A 15767-nucleotide genomic window follows, 5' to 3' on the forward strand; every position below is an offset into this window, starting at 1 on the left:
TTTGAGGTTGCCTTGGAGGAGCAGGAGGTAATGGTTGAGGTTGAACTGGTGGTGGAGGCAAAATGGCAGGAGGAGTGTTGTATTGGGGCCTCCACCCCGACTGAGGTGCATTCCATTGAGGCTGTGGCTGGGCATGTGAGTGATATGAATGAGAAGTAGGTTGAGTGGGGTACTGAGGTGGGTAAGACCATGGAGGAGGCATGGACCATGAAGGATGAGCAGGGGGACCCCAGGAAGGCATAGGAGTCGACTGGTTGGGGTTGTAATAAGCTTGAGATGCCCCTTGCATCCCCTGCTGATAAGGCCTAGATCCTTGTGGCCTCCTTTGGTTGAGGTAATAGAGAGGTTCGGTGGGAGCTTCTGTCCCTTGGTACATGGCTTTAAACCCAGGTAAGGTTGGACACTGATTTGTGGGATGGTCCTCCTCACAAACAAAACACACTTCAACAGAATGCAATGGACATTCGTTCTTAGGGTGTCTCCTTGTGCACCTAGGGCAGAAGACCGCCAAGGCTCTCTCAGCTTCTTCTTTCTTTTGCTGAATCCTGAATGCGTCAAGTTGCATGGCAATGGTCTGTCTCACCTCACTCTTAAGATCTTCTAATTGATTTGCAAGCTCATGTTTGGAGAAAGGGATACTAGTTGAGAGGAGGTTTCCTCTACCACGTTTCCGAGCTGCCCTGGAGTGGTTTCTAAACACAGTCTTGATGTCCTCATAAGGCAGTTGGTAAATGTCCCCCCCAGCTAACATGTGAAGGGTATCTAAGAGGTCTTCAGGGACTCCTCGGAGTAGGACCAACTTGAGGGATTCAGGGTCAAGTGTGCACCTGGCCCGCTTATAGCTTAGTTGGAACCCCTCCTCATAATCCTCTAAGGACTCATCATTTCCCATGGACATCCGAAAGATTTCCCCCTTTGTTTCCTTGGACCTACAGTAATCCCGGTACTTGGTGTTGAAAGCTTGCTGCATCTGAGCCCAAGTGGTGATACTATTCCTAGGTAAGCCCATGAACCAGCGTAGTGCTGCATCCTTAAGAGTGGAAGGGAAAAGTTTCAACTTTTGCTCATCTTCAGTATAGTCATAGGTTCTACAAAGGACAGCAAACTCAAACAGGAAGGTATCTGGATCTTCAGTGGTCAGCCCATGGAAGTGAGGTAAGGCGGAGGGGCTAATGTTCTTCATTTTCATCTCTCCATTGGTCTCTCGGATGGGGAAGGCACCTTCTATTCTCTCATCTTCTCTTCTATTATCAGCCATAGCTTCAAATGGAGTGGTCTCTAACTCTTCTTCTACTATAGGATCTTTGGATATCTCAGGATGTTCACCTATAGGTTCTTCTGGGTCACTGTCACCAAAGAAGAGAGAAGGGTGACTCAGTGATGTGGTGGGGGTGTTTGGTAGGAATTTGCCTGATCTATCTCGGTTCCTACGAGGCATGAAATGGAAAAGACCTTCTTTTTCTTTTGATTGCTTTTGCTTTTTTCTTTGGTACCTGCAAAACTGAAACAGACTGATATACAACTAACTATGAAAGATGCAGAATTAGACTGAAAGCAGGAAAGAACTAATCTACTTTGCTCAACTGAAATTGCAAGAATGGAAATGCTAGTCTACGCTTGCAGAAAGGAAATGCTATTCTATGAAAGCAGGAAATGCTAATCTATGAAAGCAGGAAATGCTAATCTACTTTTGCATAAATGAAATTGCATAATGGAAATGAAATAAACTACTTAGCAGAAGGTAAGAGTAAGAAAGTAGAAGAAAAGCAACAATTACTAATACTATGACGCTTCCCCGGCAACGGCGCCAAAAAGATGGTGGGCTCCAGTATTGTAGCAATAATGCTACAACTCCTGGAGCTCCCTATCTCTAATTTTATCAACCTGGTAGTTCGTACAAACTTGGAAGCGACGGTGTTGTATGCACAAGTACTAGCTCTTGTCGCAGCTGTCACTTGGTCAGCTGGCACAAGTCCGCTAGGGCTCAAGCCAACTTCTATAGACTCACAGAAGAAGCTTTATGAATGATGGACGAAAGCTAACTCAAAGGAGACTAGTCTATTTGCAAAAAGAAACTGAAAGCCAACGAAGCATGAAAACCCTAGTAAACCCTAATTTGACTAGCTAGACCCCAACTATGCAAAATTGTGAATGAAACTACTACCACTAATGCCATTACTTGTAGTGAGCTGAAATATATGCATCTAAGCTACTTGCATCTGAAAAGACATGTTTTTGTATTTTTTCATTAAGTGGTTGGATTTATTGTGATGATGCTTTTGATTAGGGTTTGGTTGTGCAGGAGCGGTTGGAATGGAAGGAAAGCATGGGCAAGGTCAGGATGGCTAGGGGAGGTCCCAGAGGGTCTCTAGCATCGATCCCCAGAAGTCTACCACGTTCGGATGCTCAGCAACCGAGTTTGCAGACTCCTACAGGAAGTCTGTAGGGGATCCTACAGGAAACTCAGAGGTTTCTACAGGAAGGCTGTGAAATTCTACAGGATGTTTGGTTGTGGAAGTTTTGGGAGATGGTGAAGTGATGGAGTGGTGTGGGAGGATAGGTGAGATGGAGATGGACCTGGTGATGGCTCAGGAGCAGAGAAGTCGGATGGAGAAAGAGTGCATGCGTGGGTTGATGGTTGGAAGGATGGGATCAACGAAAGTTTAAGTAGATGGAGCTAAGTGAATAATGGATGATTTGGAGGGTAAATGAGCTGGACAAAGGCCGAATGGGTGACTCGAGGAGAGATCAAGAAGAAGAAGAAGAAAGTGGAATGATATGGAGCAGCGTAAATGAAACAAATGACTTATACACCAAAACGAGGATTCATTAACCTATGATAACTGTGCCATGAAACCTATGAACAGCAATGGAAAACCAAGAAATGAAACTCGTGCATGGAAGTGAAATGTAGAAGTATGGTTCTATGTCAAAAGTGCATGGATGGATCTTCAACGAAAATGTCTATGTTGCAGCTTGCATGGAAGTGAGAAGAACTGCGTTTCTTTTTGGTGGTTGGTTATGGACTACACCCCAATCCCTAACAGAGATGGCAATGAGCCTTTACAACCTTTTTCTGGAGCTCCAATAGATTATATCTATCCTCTTCTAACCTAAGCAACTGGAAACAAATTCACCATAAACTAATCCTATCTAAACTCATGAAAAAGACTAAATTAACAAACTGTAAATCCGAATTGCATGGTAAAGCAAAAAACTCAAAGTGCTGGAACGAAATGCAACGACATTACAACACCGAGGAGATCTATTGCTCTCAGGTTGGGCCCTAACCTGAGAGCTATAGCTCCCTTAAAAAACTCAGAATGAGATCAAAATCTGCCTTCTTTATTCATAATCTGATGTCATGCCAAAACTGGCTTACAAAAGGAACAAACACCGAGCTGTAGCTCGTACTTCCCAATTACAAGAGCAATACAAAAGTTCAAAAAGCTTCTATCCAAGGCTACGGCCTCAGTATTTATGCAAAATGATCATCCAACAGGTGTCCTTGATTTGAGGAGCTCGGCTGTCCAACTGAAGTTTAAACTGCTGATCCTGTAGGACAGTCATAACTGTTGTTCCTGTAGAACAGTTATAACTGTTGTTCCTGTAGAACAATTGGCTGCCTCTAAGCTCGGTGGGGAGATGGATTGGAGCTCGGAGCTATGGTGGGAATCACGAGGAAGGTCCCCAAGACTGTGGACATCCTCTCCTAAAAACCAGCAGTGCCACCTCATTGTCTCCTTGTCTCCTTTTTCGTGATCTTTGCTCCCTTTTAATGCCAAAAACCTGAAATTATCATGTATTAGTCACGTAGATAGAATGTCTACCCTTCTTCCTACAAACAACACGAATAAACTAAAAAATGAATGCATAAGCAATAAAAAATGAATGGTTTGAGCAAAGCAAGTAGGCCAAATGAGCCCAAATTATACCAAAAATTGGGGCTCATCACATATGCCACCCGATTTCCATCCTGATGTGTGTGATGAACTACAATATAATCAAACTTAGGTAATACGTGATCCGAATAGAAAATGGCATCAACCCATGGTATTGTAAGTGGCACCCACCCATGGTATTGTAAGTGGAATCCACCCATGGTATTTTCTCATGGTATTGTGACATCCACCCATGGTATTCATTCACCCATGGAATTTACATGTGGTATTGTAACCGAAAAAGGCTATAAGTAACGAGTCGCATTTTGTAAAAGGGTAGTTTGTCCACCACAATGTAGATTTTATAGTGATTCTGTGTTTTAATAAAAAAAATCTTTGTTGTTTTGTTTATTGGGTATTCTCCTCTTTTTATTCCTGGCATTTCAATTTTTTAGATCTTTGGGGCCTCTCCCCCAAAATCTATTTCAATCTTTTAGATATTGGGGGCCTCCCCCCAAGATCTGGATCAGTGGTATTAGAGCAAGTTATGATTCCATGAGAATGAGGGTTTGATGCATATTTCAATTTCAAATTTTGCGGCAATATTCAACAAACTTCAGGCATGTGCTATGTCCTCCACAGAGCATTTTCTTGGGCCAAGCGGGAAGAATTTTTCTTTTTTCATTTTTTTGCAGGAATGTTTTTGGGCGGTGAGTGTGCAGATAAGATCTGAAATTTTTCGTGCAAATTTTACAAAAACAAATAACAAATCTGGATTCCTTGCAAAAAAATACCCAAATTATAAAGAATTAGTCAAAACAAAAAAAAATCGGTCGAATCGGAGTCCATATGAGGGAGATATCATCATTGATTTAAAATCAGCTATGTTGTAGAAATTTTTCTTACAACAATTTGTGGACGGCGAATCTCCTATATTTTTTTGCAATTTTGGTGCAGAATTTCAGAAGAGTGATTGTAGATTTGAGCTCCTCTCGAAAAATCACTCAATTTCAAAAAAAATGGGTCGAATCAAAGTTCGAATGTGGGAGATATCGTTGATTTAAAAATTAAAAAAAAAAATAAAAATTCACAACTTCTGTGACGGTAGAAAAGTTCCAGTGCAAATCTGAGATTCTAAAGTCCAGATAAGGATTTCCAACGCATGGGAAGATGCAAAATGTTCCTTTTATTTCCAAAAACATGCTACAATAAATATTCTTAGTTATATTGACCGAGTTATGTCCATTTTAATTCAGGGGCAGCATTCAGAGCATGTTCCCTTTGGAGACGTGCCCTCCCACCCCAAGCTATGTAGGCACCTTCTATTTCATCAACAATCAACATCACGGTCATGGTTCAACTGCACAAAATCCTTGTCATCAAAGTCCATTTTCTAGGTCGCACACTGTTATTATCACAGTTAGTCATGAGCATTATAGGGTATGTCTATCCTCGGATCTTCATTTGTCATGGTTATGGTTCATCCATAGACCCACACTTCATCGAAGTCCATTTTCTAGGTTGCACAATGTCAGCATCACAATTGGTCACAAGCATTACAGGGTATCTCTATTCTTAGATGTACGTTCATCATGGTTATGGATCATCCACAAACCCAAACTTCATCGAAGTCCATTTTCTAGACCGCACACTATCAGTATCACAGTTGGTCACAAACATTACGGGGTATCTCTATCCTCGGATCTTCGTTCATCATGGTTATGGGTTAACCACATAAAACCATTCTCTTCAGTGGCTCTTCATATTCAACAAAGGCTTAGTAAGAGGGAACTTCACGCAATGGGGACCACTGCTTCTTAAGGAGAGAGGAATGATCCGAATAAAAAATGGCATCAACCCATGGTATTCATCTACCTATGGAATTTACCCATGGTATTGTAAGTGGCACCCACCCATGGTATTGTGACATCCACCCATGGTATTCATTCACCCATGGAATTTACCCATGGTATTGTAACCGAGAAAGGCTATAAGTAACGAGTCGCATTTTGTAAAAGGACATTTTCTCCGCCACAATGTAGCTTTTATAGTGATTCTTCGTTTTAATAAAAAAAATCTTTGTGGCTTTGTTTATTGGGCATTCTCCTCTTTTTTTCTGGCATTTCAATTTCTCAGATCTTGGGGGCCTTTCCCCCAAAATCCATTTCAATATTTTAGATCTTGGGGGCATCCCCCCAAGATCTGGATCAATAAGTGTTGAATATTGGAAACCACCTCCAAAGGATGCCAATTGTGTGCCACTTTATGAGCAGGTTTGCCATCTAACGACTTATGAACACAACTTATCACAACCTGTGAATCAGCATGAACTTGAAGGAGTTTGAAATAACTACAATCTGAAGACCTCTTTTGAGCGCTAGAAACATTTCCAAGTTGTTTGTAACCATGCCACATGAACAAGCATAAATTCGCAAGGGTATGGAATTGAAATCACGGAAAATCCATCCACCTCCAGCGACACCAGGGTTCCCTTTAGAGGCATTGTCAAAACTTAATTAGAGAAAGGAAGGAGGCGGCGGAATATACAATTCCTCTAAAGAGTGACTTTATCTAGGAGGCTGGAGTTGATAAGTTATACAAGTTAACAAATTTAAATTGAGGTTCCTCATAATGGAATGCTCATATTCTTCTATTAGCTGATCATCCTTGGACCAGGGTAGAGATAGAATAGTTTCCAGAATATTCAACAAGATCGCATCTTTTAAAATTGGGGCAGATCTACTCTACATACAAAAAAGTCTGAGATTGCACTCCTTCGATAAGTTCCAGAGGAAGAAGCCTAATGTCAGCTTCCATGCCCGAGAAACAATTGTGTTTGTAAACTTACAATAAAGCCATCACTCCAGTAATGTTTTCAATTCCCCTGAAAAGGGAGATGGAGACCAAAGAGATGAGGTAGGAGGTCCCAAGTGTCACTTGCAAAAATGGTGGGAGAGAAGGATATTATTTATCGACTCTTCCTCTTGGTGACATAGATAACATATTGAGGGTCCCACGATTCCCTTTTGCCAGATACGATCCCATGTTAGCAGGCAACCCCATGTTATTAAGCACGGAAATGTAGAGAGCTTTGGACACCATGTTTTGTCCCGAATCTTGCTCCATAACTTTAGCTTTTCAAGTACTAGGGAGCTAGCAATGAGGGAGTAGGCTTCTTGTAGAGAAAATTTATTTGTTTATTGGGGACCCCACCGAAGGATGTCTTCTTTTTGAGAAATTTCGATATGTCTGTCTGCCATTGTTTTATGAAAATATTCCCAAGGGAGTGAGCCTTCTAAAGTAGGCCAATCATCTTTCCCCTTCCATTGCCTCCAAAGGTGGTAATCTTCATATGGTTTCCAAAAGTGAGAAACCTTAACAGCACCCTGTTACCACTCAGAAATTTCCCTAGCTTTGGAAGGAAATAACCAAGGTAACCTCAAACCTCTTTTAGGTTGAAAATGGCCCTTCAACCCGAAGAGGGGTCTCTCTGTAAAACTCAACTACTCTATGGTCACTGTAGTAGAAGGTTTTGTGCAATTGAGTTCAGGTGGCCAGATTTAGATCTATGGATAAATTAGTTGGGTGATCTTCAAAACCGTTGGGGATGGAGCCCATCTATTAAACAAATGAGATCACAACTCCAATGAGCAGGTTGTGCAAAGCATGAAGGTCACAAGTCCTTTGACTATTTGGGAGATTTGGAAGAAAGGAGGACTAGAAGAAAACAGAGTTTATAGATGACCAGAATAACAAATATTAATGACTTATAATTTAAGATAGGAGCATCAATGAAATCCAATCTCATAAACTAACATTCTCATACATGGAAGAAGACAATTATATAACATAGAAACACTAACAAGGAGAAGCAACACATGGATTTGCTACTAACTGCTCTTTAAACACTGTGAATACATTCAAGATTGCTCAAATATATTTGGACTACAAGTGTTTCTCAAATAAAATCCAACCCTGTTTACATATTCATAAATTTTTTATATAGTGCTTTACATAACAATTTTACAAAATAATAGTCCTCACATAATTATAGAAACAAAGATATTTTAAATATCTCTCAAGTTCATGTATGCAAAAGATAAACTTAAAAATATCTTGTATGTCCTAGAATAACTATAGGAAAATATGCTTGCATTCAGGCAAAAGAAATATCTGTCAACTGCCTCCCTTGAAAGTAGAATAGGTCCCAAAACTGTAGTTTTAGCTTTTCTGCTAACATAACAGGTCCCTCTACAAAAATCCATCAAAATTGCTTCTTCGTTCTTCTTCAACTCTAGTAGGAAATCTTTAGCCTTTAATAAAAGGCTAAAGATTTATTTATTAATGTTGGTCTTCTGCCTTTTAAATCTGGAGTGGTTGTAGTTGTTTTCGCACAAGCTTTTTGACTGTCCATTCCAAACTGCCATTCCTCTTTTCATGTGAGTCAATAGATTCCGACTCATGCGCCTTCAATTCTCTATACTATCTTATTGGAGAAGTCTTCGCTTTATTGTTTCACCAATATTCCTCATCCCCTTGTGCTTTTCTCCTTGCATCTGTCGACCCATTCATCTTCTTACCTTCTACGTTCCACAATCAAAGCTTTACTTGTTGGGACTTTTTAATTAAAAGACGTTACAAAACAGCAAGCTCCAATGTTCCCTTGGCCCCCTTTTGTTTATCGCTTTCTCGCATTTTCTTTGTCATAAGACCGAGGGTTGTGACCATATTTCCCAGCGTTGAAGTGCTAAGGCTTTTATTCGCTGTCGGGGGTTGTTTTCCATTGTAAACCGCTTTAGCCCTTGAGTTATTTAAGTCTTAATGACCGTGTGCCAGCCCCTCTATCGGAACTTTTCAATCAAAGCTTTTTTAAAGTGGAAAGTGTTACAAAACGTTGATATCCCTCAACCTCTAATTTGCGACTTCCGACTATGACATCATCGCTGCTACATGGCACCTCATGAGTGATGACATGACTCACCCTGATTTTCCCCCTTATGACCCCTCAAACTACCAAAATTGCCTCCAATATGTCCCTCTGTATCGCCACGTCAAATGCCACATCTCTTTATCGTAACCAATCATATCCCGCCACATGTCCCGCTAAAAGAGAGAGAAAAGGGCCCGTCCTACCTTGGTTTTGCGATGAATTTCTTTGTAAATTTGTTTCAGCGTTCCCCCGTAATTTAACACTATCGGCACTTTTTCCCAGCAGTTTAACACTATCGACGCTTTATATCGCAACTTATTAAATCACAACATTGCATATTGCAATATTTGCATGTTGCAAAAAATTTTGATATGCGATCGTCGATTCGTCGATCGCAAAGCGTCGATATACTATGTGCCATGGATATGCGATCTTCGATCGCAGAGCATCGATATACTATGTGCCATGGATATGTGATCGTCAATGTGCGATGTGCCCTAGTCCTCGTCGATGGATGATTGTCGATTATACAGGACCCGTTGATTCGTCGATTACCAATTTGCTATGGAAGTCCGATATGTGATATGCGATATCCCCTGGACCTACGGTATGCTCTTTTTCCTTCCTTTCAAAGGCTTCAAACCCTTAAACATCAACAGGCCATATCTTTTGATCCAGGAGTCCATTTTTGGACTTCTACTTATTGTTGGAAAGATTGTTCAGAGCACTTTCCAATGGAGAGGGTCCGATGTAGGCTTTGAGTCCTAATGCTTGGAAAATGATTGCAAACTTCTTTGCTTATTTACTCAAATTTCCAAAAAATGTTTATAGCCCTGCTATCAAGAAATTTTCCATGTTTATTACAAATTTAAATACTGACACTACCACTGCTAGCATTTTCCAAAAAAGATTTAAAAATGCGAAAATTTTATTGTGATAACACACCCAAAGATTGTGATTAGGTTTTAATCGGAAGGAGGTTCTCTTTTTCTATTAGACAAGGGAGTTGATGCCATGCATCTTCCCGAAAAGATGTTGTGGCCCCTCTTCATATTTCCTAGAAAGTGTGTTTACGCACCTCTTGTTTAAAATCATGAGCCTAATTCCATATACGGGAGCCTTGGATATCCTCCTTCATCCCCAATCGGTCCTCTTGAGTGCTTGAGGGTGCATATTTTCTCACCCAAATGTCTATCTAGAGCCCTAGTCCTCCCTTAGTCCATTGTCACAATAGTTTCATACCATACATTGTGTTGAGCAGGCGCAGAGCCAACCCGCCTGCAGATTTTGGTCGAATGAGTTTTTCCAACCTATTAAATGCGACCTTCGCTCTTTAGTTGACCCTCTCCAAAGGAATTCAATCCACAAAGAACAAGGACGACTGCGAACCATTTTTGGAATAGGCATCACCATCATTTGTTAATTATGAATTGTATGTAGAATCGGTTTAGTGAGGACTAATCAACCTGCAAAGTTTAGAGCCCAAAAAGACCAACTGATGATCCTTTGTCACACTCTTTCCACAAGATCTTCCCAATTTGAGGAATATTTATAGTTTAAAACAAGAGGAACCCCGACGTATCTAAACGAAATTTGAGCTTGATGAAAACCCAAATCACATATTAGGTGTGCCTAAATTTCTTCCTCGCAATTAAAGAAGAAGATATATGTTTTATTAGTATTTATTATAGTTCCTGAAGCCTCCATAAAACTTTGCAATATGCGTCTGAAACCTTCCACTTCTTTTGTTGTGGGTGGCCCAAAGAGAAGCACATTATCTACAAATTGTTGGTGAGTGACTGGAAGGTCTTGACCAAACAAATGTAACCCTAAAATATGACCCAACAAACAAGAATTCTTGTACATTCTGCGAAGCCCTTCCATAGACAAAATTAATAGGAATGGAGAGAGAGGATCACCTTGTCTAATACCTCTAGAAGGGATGAAGGTGGAAGAAGGTGACACATTGATGAGTATTGAAAAGAATGTCATTGAGATAAGGGATTCTATCAAAGCAATCCACTTTGTAGAAAATATGAATGCCTCTAAGATCTGTAACAAATAAGCCCAGCTAATTCGATCATATGCTTTAGCTAAATCCCAATTGATTAGCATACCTGGTCGTTTCCTTGCTCGTAAAGTGTGAATTATTCCTTGAGCTGCAATTATACCATATGTGGTGTGGCGACCCTCTACAAAACATGCTTGTTCCGGTGAAATCAATCCTGGGAGTAAGGTCTTCAATCGATTCACCATCACCAAGGAAATGATCTTATATATCACATTGCACAAGGCAATAGGACAAAACCCTAAAGGATTCTCCAAGTTTCCACTTTTTGGAATAAGGGTAAGAAATGTGGCATTTAGGCTAGCATAAATTTATTGAGTCTTTCTAAATTCTTCTACCAACTCAAATATCTTGGCCTAAAAAGGTCCAAGATGCCTTAAAGAAGTCGGAGGTGAACCCACCAAGGCCAGGCGATTTGTTTGTAGACATATCAATTACTACCCTCTTTACTCCCTGATATGAAATCAGTGTCATGAGAGCGAAATTTTGTTCTTTGGTAATAAGTCTAGGATATGATGGATGACAGTATTAATAGTTGGTTGTCTGGAAGATGGAGACTCTGACATAATATAATGAAAATACCTTACCAGTTCATGTTCAATGTCTTGATGATGGATTTTCCTTTCCTCGTCCGCTCCCATAATTGAGAAAATCTTCTTGTTATGATGGTGTTGTAAAATAGAATTATGAAAGAATTTGGAATTCCTTTCTCCTTCCTTAAGCCACTAAACCCTAGATTTTTTTCGCCAAAGTATTTCTTCCTGTTTGTGTTGTTGTTCCAATTGGCCGAGCGTGATCCCTTCCTGGACTATCATTTGAGGGGATCTGCCTTCCAAAAGCATACATTGTTGGATCTCTTTCATTTTGTCTTCCATCTTTGCTTTCTCTTGTCAGATATTACCAAAAACTTGTGTGTTCTGAAGTTTCACCCGCTACTTCAATGTTTTAAGCTTAAAATGGAACGCCTGCGTTTAGTGGTACCATATACATCAATCTCTAACCACCATTTGTTTAGGATATCAAGGAATCCAGGATGAAACCAAAATGTTTCAAACCTAAACGGTCAGTTGCGTGGGGCTTCCTTTAGATCCAACTCAAGCCTCGCCGACTAGTGCTCTGATCTGAGGCAAGGCAAAATAGTCGCTTCCACAAAAATATCTTTGTGCATCACCTCCTCAGAGAGAAAGAAGCAGTCTAATCGACTTGCTATTTGATGTTTCCCACCTCGACGATTATTCCAAGTGTACAAACCATTAATAGTTGATATGTCCACCAACTTGAGATGTTCTATATAGGTGTCAAAGGAAGCAACTTTTGTATCCAATCTTCAAACTCCACCTTTCTTCTCCTTAAGTGACATAATTAAGTTAAAGTCCCCACCTACAATCCATAACGAGTTTCCCACCATCTTCTTCATGGCTACGATCTACTCCAGAAAGAGACGCTTCTCCGCCACTGTTGTGGGTTCGTATACCACTGTTAGATAGACTTCCTCTGGCGTTCCTATACACTGAAACTTCCCTGTCAGGGTTCTGGGACTAGTAAACCAGTCTTGGAATACCACCTGAAGAGCGTTCCACAAAATCGCCAGACCACCCACACTGCTCTTTGCATCAAGCGCCATGCTATGATAGCCTTTCCAACAGCGATCAGAAATGGGGGTTAATTTTCCCCCAAAAGTTTGGTTTCTTGTAAAATTACTATTGTATCCTATCTCTAAGATATGTATGTTCCCCCTTGCTATTTAGTCCTCTTATATTCCATGTTAATATCCTCATCTTCAAGGTAGTTGTAGAGACGGAAATACATCTGGTAAGACATTTCCTTGTCCTAAATTGACAAGATTTTCGCTTGTAGTTTGTAACGAATCCTTCTTATTCTTCTTACCTTTCTTTTTTATGTCCTTTGATAAATATGTATCTCTTTCCCTTTCTCCTATAGAGCTTGAAGAGATCGAGCCCCTTTCCCTTCTTTATAGGATAATCTCCACTTTGTTTTCCAATTAAGATAAGCCACTGCATATTGCTCTCATTGTTCTTTTGTTAATTCTCCAATATCTTGATGGGCTCAGTGATTCACCATACCTGCCAAAAGAGTTTCCTCCTCTATGTACACGTTTGAATCTTGTTTCATTAAAAGAGCTACTTCCTCAAACCCTGGTAAACCAAAGAAATCAAAGTCACTCCCCAAGGAGTGTTAGCATCCATCTTCCTTTTCTAGGGTTGATTTTCTTAGAGTTTTGATACATCTTCCTTTTCTGGGGTTGCTTTTCTTAGAGTTTTGATACATCTTCCTTTTTTGGGGTTGCTTTTCTTAGTTTTGATACATTTGTGTCTAACATTAATTGATCAACAGGCGTAAGTTGATCCTTTTCCATCGTTTCCATAAGCCAAAAAATAGTTTCTTTCCTCTGAAAGGTGAATTGTGGGAAGGGGTCGCCCTTGCAAATTTCATTGCTTAGATGTAACGTTGGCGAACCCATCATTTTCCTAATTTCCTCCATTGTTTTACCCCTTCCTTTTCTGTGGGAAATCCCTAAATAAATGGCCATTGTCGTGGCAAAGACGGAATCAAAAAGGTATATGTTTATAATCAATTGTTTGATTCCATATTTCTCCTTGATAGTCCAACTCTATCAATTCCAACAAGGGTTGCAATATACTATTATAAACACATAATCGAGCATAGGACATGTTCTTACCTCATTTCGTAACCTCTAAAATCTTGACAAATCACCCTAGGGCTTGTCCAATGCCCTCCAAAATTTTTGGAACCCAAAAATCAACTAGAAGAGTATAAACAGACCCAAACTAGAGCTGCAAAAAAATCTTCTTTGTTCGAATTGAAACATGTTTTCCAATGCCTAATATAAAGTCTCGCATTATTGCAGAAGTAAGGCCCTCCTTCGGAGATTCTTGCTTTATCTTCCAGATTAGAGAAAATAATAGTAAAAAATCCTTTAAGCCCCAATCTTAAATCAACTTCTTCTCAAGGTTGCCATGTGAGTTGAATCCACCTCTCCAATTCTCTCTATGGGCCACCCTCCAATAAATTTGCAAATAAAAGCATGATCTCTCATATGCTTTCTATGATCATCGAAACATTTGGATGGGATGACAAACCTGGGGTTCTTAACAACTTTTGGGATACACTGGCCTTTCAGACATGCTTGCCATCGATCTCCAAGAATAGGTGACTACTTGTACCCTAAGGTGCCTCCCATAAGTGTTTATCGCCTAATTAAGTAGTTTTGTTAATGAGAATGTTACGGAAGGAGGGGGTTCTCCTCCCCCTCCCTTCGCCCCCCACGTTAACACTAATCCTTGTGTCCCTCTCATGTGTAAGAAAAAGAAACAGAGAACCGAGATGGGCATGGCTAATTCTGTTGCCTACAAACTCGAGCATGCCTAGGTATCCCGTTGTGAGAGTTCCACCACCTCAATGTTCCTTCACCGACTTAGTTGCAAAGCTAAGTTCCTTCGTTGACCGACATGTAAGGTGCATTAAATTTACATTATAATGATAAAACAAGTGAATGTCTGGTTTAGCTTCATTGAGTGACCCCTTTAGTGATCATTATGTCTAACCTATACATAAATAATATGGTGTACTTAATGGTTTCTTATTCATATGGTGGTAAGGGATTGACCTTTTGTTAATATGGTTGTCAAAATGTGTTGTATTAGTCCTAATTTAATGCATTAGTTATACCAAAGCTAATCACTATATTATAAGGTACACATGCAAACATAAAGCAATATTTAAAGTAGATTTTTCAAATACGACGAATGTTTTTTGCAATATAGATCACATGTCATTTTTTTGTGTTATGGTTTGTAATATATGATGGGCCTTTGTCTTCTATGTTTCTAACAAAGTAACCAACTATCTTCCAATTTCGTGATTCCTAATGATTGTCGCTCAAGCTCACTTCGAAGTATCAGAAGAAATGCATCAACAATCTAAGTTTATTCCAGCATTTTTTGAATTTTTCTCGTTTCTAATCTTTGATGTGGCTATTAACCTATGTCCCTAAATTACATTTACATGATTCAATTTTATTTTGATGTGGCTATTAACGTATGTCCCTAATTACATTACATGATTCAATTTTATTGTGCATGATTTGCACATACAAACATGTTTGTCAAATTCAAACTTTATATAGCTAGGTCCTGCTTATGATTTGTCAAATTCAAACTTTATATAGCTAGGTCCTGCTTATGATTCTCAACTTTGTAACTAGAACTGCTAATTTTTAATCTTGGCACAACTCAATAACGATGTTGTTGTGGTAGCCTTTCTTACCCTATTTGATTACTCCAACAACTCAATACTGATATTGTGGTAGCCCTTTTTACCTTATTTGATTACTCCAATAGCTAATGTGGCCTTCTCAACAATCTTTACTGTTTTTCTTCAAACAATATGCCTCCTCGTTTTGGCACCATTCTTTAAGCAAGTTGAAAAAATAACTCTCATCATATTTAGCCCATTTCAACCTAAATCATTTTTAGGTTGATTGTGCACCCTATGATCTACGTAAGAGTCAACGAACTTTTAACATTGAATATAAAGGTAAAATTTTTATTAAGTTTTGTTATAAGTATGATATTTACTTCCTTTCTTAGAGGCAGGACTTTTTTCCCTGATGTTAAAAATTGAAAAAAAATACTTTATTTTCATTAGGTATAGATAATGAACCTTTGATTCAAGGAAACATTCAAAATATAACAAATTTATGATGGTCTATGCAGAAGTGCCAGTGAAAAACTCTATTTCATTTGATATAGATCATGAAACCTTGACTCAAGGAGACTCGGGTATATATTCAAATTATAGCAAATTTATGGCTGACTATGAAGAAGTGTGAAAGTAACAGTACCTT

This window comes from Pinus tabuliformis, chromosome 4_2 (assembly GCF_031772625.1).
Source record: "Pinus tabuliformis cultivar Carrire ecotype Pingquan chromosome 4_2, CPIR1, whole genome shotgun sequence".
Taxonomy (NCBI): domain Eukaryota; kingdom Viridiplantae; phylum Streptophyta; class Pinopsida; order Pinales; family Pinaceae; genus Pinus; species Pinus tabuliformis.